The sequence below is a fragment of the Dasypus novemcinctus genome, chromosome 30 (genome assembly GCF_030445035.2).
Source record: "Dasypus novemcinctus isolate mDasNov1 chromosome 30, mDasNov1.1.hap2, whole genome shotgun sequence".
Taxonomy (NCBI): Eukaryota; Metazoa; Chordata; class Mammalia; order Cingulata; family Dasypodidae; genus Dasypus; species Dasypus novemcinctus.
This window is the reverse complement of record NC_080702.1, coordinates 39,073,308-39,078,410: the sequence shown is the minus strand read 5'-3', so window position 1 is coordinate 39,078,410 and position 5,103 is coordinate 39,073,308. Positions and strand designations below refer to the sequence as shown.

General features: G+C 37.4%; 1 pseudogene; it reads left to right on the top strand.

The window, feature by feature from the left end:
* Nucleotides 1–1,830: 1,830 nt before the first annotated feature.
* LOC139437897 (olfactory receptor 7A10-like) lies at nucleotides 1,831–2,632 on the top strand (annotated as a pseudogene).
* The last annotated feature ends 2,471 nt before the right edge of the window (nucleotides 2,633–5,103 follow it).

Below are 5,103 nucleotides of genomic sequence, written 5' to 3'. Positions count from 1 at the left end.
GTGCAGCCCCTGGGAATTCTGGAGTGTGGATGATTTACAACTAATCTTTTTACAGGCTACTGCCATGTCTCTGAGAGGGCTATTGGCAGCATTTGGTTGGTTTAGAGTATTTGCATGGGTCTGCACTGCAAGCCACATACATTCTTTTTCTTCTGAGGATAAAAGGTGAAAAGAATAATATAGAGGTTTTGCCAAGTAAGGACATAAAGACATTTAGTTATTGAAATTATTTGATAAAATGAGAAAGATCAGAGGAATAGGCTCCAAGATGTTGTTTAATCTGAGAGAGATCAGAGAATGAGAAGGGAACATGGACACATATAGGGTTTGGTGACTCTCACTTGGAAGTAGAGTCAGGGGCTAGGTGAGTTTCTAGAATGAGGTAGAGAAGCAGGAGGGGCAGAGGGACACAGAGTAGCTGGCCAAGTGGGCACATAGGTAAGCAAATAGAGTTCTGCCGTAGATCAGATGATGTTTTTCATGAGGCATTAGGGGAGCAGGGATATTTTGAAAAGAAATGTGAAGAAGAAGAATTTGGAAAGTAGGACAGAAATGACAAAAGGAGGGGTGATTGAACAAATCTAAAATGGCTTGGTCATATGGAATCTCACTCCCCTTGTTCAAGCATTGACAATAATTGTTGAGGACTGAAAGAATTTGGGGATCTAAGGTTCCGATTTTTGGACAGATGGATTTATTGTTAAGTGGGTTATGACACCAGGTAGGATTACAGTAAACGATGAGACTTTTCAGCCAGAAATCAGATTCAAGACCAAGGTCTGAAAGACTTTGGAAGATGTGCCACAGAGGTTTGGTTTTAGGGGTTTGGATTGGCTGTTCCCCATGGGTTTAAGGAGATTTCACTAAGTCCTGAGATGTTGGTGGATCACAGAGCAGGGTCTCACCCTGTGTCTTTTCAGACAAGATATGGAGAAGAGGATGAGAGGGAAGCATCCCTTGGTCTAGTCATTCCATGGAACAAAGGGCCCTGGACCCTAGGCAGCCCTCTACTCAGGGCTGGTGTTTTTGAGACAGGACATGTTGTTCTAGACAACAGAGCACAGAACACAGCAGAAGAAGGTGCTGGAAAGACGGGAAAAGGTGTGAAGCTCTTTCCCCAGTTTTCTGTGAGAGTTTATCTGAGTTTAGCTGAGAATGGAGGAGGGTATCAGAAAGAACAACCCTGCCAGTGTGGATGGAACAGGGATCAGACAAGTGGGCTCCCTTGATCTCTGCTTCCTGGGTTTCAGCACAAAAATGTTTGTTTTGGAGGCAAACTGAGGAAGGGAGACATCTTAGTAATCAGACCTGAAGCTGAGGTACAATCAAACAAAGCCATTAATGAGCTTATCAAGTGGGCTGCATTAGAAATTTATAACTCATTCTGAAGCTAGAGTAATGCGGAGCTAGTTTGTGATAGTTTATTCTAGCTTTGCAGTTTTAAGTTCAGGGCTCCATAACTCATATAGGCTTTATAGATCCATCTGTGTCCCTCAGAAATGGGCAGCTGCTATCAGACTGGAATGTTTAGAGAGGGAGCTGGGAAGGAGCAGGGTAGGAACTCTGGTTCCATAACAGTTAGGAATCTGCACCTGTAGAAAGAGGGGTAGTGAGCGGGGCTGAAGAGATCCCCGGGCATAACACAAACCATAGCATTTATGTTAATACGGTGATAGCTGCTTTTGACTAAATTTGCATTGCTCTTGTCTCTTTGCTAGATGTTTCATCTACATGTAACCAGAAAACCAAACACGTGTTTCAGAATTTATCCTCCTGGGTATCTGAGAAGGTATAGATATTCATCCTCTCTTATTTTTGACATTCCTGTCTATGTACCTGGTCACTGTCTTTGGAAACCTGCTCATCATCCTGGCCATCATCTCAGACTCCCACCTACACACACGCATGTACTATTTTCCCTTCAACCTTTATTTTACAGATATCTGCTTCATATCTACCGCCACCCCAAAGATGTGGTGAACATCCAGACAGAGAGCAAAGCCATAACTTATGAAAACTTCCTCAACCAGATGTATTTTTTCCTGCTTTTTGCAGGATTAGACAACTTCCTTTAGACTGTGGTGGCCTATGACAACTTCAAGACAATATGTCACCCCTTTCACTATACAGTCATCATGAATCCCTGACTGTGTGGCCTTCTGCTGTGGCATCCTGGTTAATGAATGTTTTGGACTCTTTCTTACATGACTTAATGATTTTGAGATTGTCATTTTGTAGAGAGTTGGAAATTCCCCACATTTTCTGAGAACTTAATCAGGTTGTTCAACTTACTTGCTCTGGAAACTTCCTTAAAAACTTAGTGATATATTTTGCAATTGGACTTCTGGGTGTTATTCCAATCACTAAGATCCCTTTATCTTACTCTAAGGTTGTTTCTTCCATTTTGAGAAATTCAATAGTTGAAAACAATTACAGAACATTTTCTACATATGTGTTTTACCTCTCAATTGTGACCTTGTTTAATGGTACAGGTCTTGGAGTGTATCCTAATTCCTCTGCTACCCCAAACTCAAGGGCAAATGCAATATCCTCAGTGATGTTCATGGTGGCCACTCCCATGATGAACCTCTTTAACACAGTCTTAGAAACAAGGATTTTAAACAGTTCTTAAGGAACCTTTCCAGGTAAGAAACATTATTTGTAAAAAGAATCTTTTGCCTCAAGTTTAGAAATGTTCTCCTGATTAACAGAATTCAGACACTGGAAGATCTAAATCTAGATACTTTTATCACTACATAGAGAGATAATCTCTAAATGTCTACTTTATAGAAATTTTTTTCTTCTGTAATTAATTTTAAATCATTTGACCTCTTAGATTGTATTGCCTCTTACACTATTGAAGACAAAATCTCCAGCCTGAGTTTTCAGGTCTAAACGTTTTACTACAGGACATTGGTAAATGTAAAATTACAGTAGGTATTGGAGGAATCAGTGTGTACAGCAGTCACTGTCACATGAAAGCAATTGTTCCTGTGCTACATGGATTTGGTGAAAAACAATATTTCATAGCAAAGGTTTTTATACTTGTTGCCAAGGTTTGTGCTAATAGACTCCAGAAATAGATCACATCCTGAACTGAGGTTAACATCTGATTAAACTTGCAGTAATCCACATTCCACCTCCCATATGTGCCCTTCTTTTGAACATTCAACTCTAATTAGGTCAGATTGTAATCAAAGTTAAATTTCTGATTACTCAAACATTAATAATGTCACCAATCTCAGTGATTCTTCCAGAGAATCAATTTTGTGGCTAAATATTATTTTGATAGGCAGAAAATTTTCTGGAAATTTATCTTGGAGTTTCCTACAATAATAATACTCATTTATAGATCATAAAATGCACCATGAATAGAAATCATAGAAGACCTAAACAATTGGAAGAATATTCTCTGTTCTTTAATTAAAACATAAATATCATGAAGATGTCAGTTCTATGGAAACTGATTTATATTTTCCACGCAATCACAATCAAAATTCTGAAAGCTTACCTAACAGTACACTAAAAGTCAATTTGCAAAATTTTTGGAAGGGACAGGGGACCCAAACAGCCATGACCATACTAAAAAACAAAAGCAAAGCTAGAGGACTCACTTTCTGATGTTGAGTCATATTCAAAGTGACTGTCATCAAAACAGTAAAATATGGGCACAAACATGGGCATATTGGCCAATGGATGATTCCACTGGAGTATTCAGAAATAGGCCCTAACATGTTCAGTCAACTGAGTTTTGATAAGCCTACCAAGTCCTCTTTACTGGGACAGAGCATTCTCTTAAAGACATGGGTCCTGGAAGAACTGGAACGAAAGAATGAAAGAGGACCTCCATCTCTTTCCAGAATATCACCTCCAAATGGATCAAAGATCCACACATACAGGCTGGGGCACTTCCTAAAAGATAATATACAAGAAAATGTCAAGGTTTTTGTAATAGGTGTGTTCTCTTAAATATTATACCTAATGCATGAGCAACAAAAGAAAAATTCCATCAAAATTAAACACATTTGCACCCAAAAGGACTTTGATAGGGTGGTTAAAAGACAGCCTATTAAATGGGTAAAATATTTTAAGTCACACATCCAACAAAGTTTTAATATCCATGATATATATGAAGAGATCCTACAAATCAACAATATAAAGACAAATGGACATGGTTAAAAAATGGGGAAAACTCTTGAATAGACATTTCTCTAAAGAAATTATAATGCTGAAATATCTTCAGAAAATGTCCAACCACACTAGCTATTAGGGAAATGCAAATCAAAGCTACATGAGATGTCATTTCACACATAACTGAATAGTCACAATTTTTTAAAAAACTGCAAATTTTGAAGAGGATGTAGAGAGAAAGAAATGATTATTCAATATTGTTGGAAATCTAGAATATTAGAGCCACTGTTGACATCTGCTTTGAATTTCCTAAGGAAGTTAGACATATATATACCATGTGACCAATCATACCATTCCTAGGTGTAAACAAAGAACTGAAACCAAGGACACAAACAGGCACCCACATACCAATGTTTACAGTAACATTAGTCACAATTGCCAAAAGATGGAAACAGACCAAGCATCTATCAAATCATGATTGGATAAAAATTTGTTGTGTGTATACAAGAAGAACTTTTATTTAGCTGTTAGAACAAATGAAATCATGAAGTATATGGCAACATGGGTGAACATGGGTGGCATTAAGTTCAAAGAAGCTAGTAAGATATAGATGCCCAAATATTATATGATTTTCTATTATGAACTGAATATAATGAGAAAACTCGTGGAGCTAATAGCTAGAAAATGTCACCAGAAAATGTGAAGTAAGAGAATGGAAAGGTGAGTTTAATCTGAGCAGAACTGTTAAAAATGAATTTGTAAATATTTGGAAATGCATAGAAATGTCGAAAGAACATCATACTGTTTGTAACTAGCAATCCTAATATATGGATATGAAAGTAGTCAAAAAGGAAAGAATGATTTCTATTATTAGGAGGATAGCTAAACAATGAAGCTTTGGACTGTATAGAATAACGAACTATCTTGTGAAAAATCAGTATATTAATTTCACAAATTAAGATTGTTTTTCTA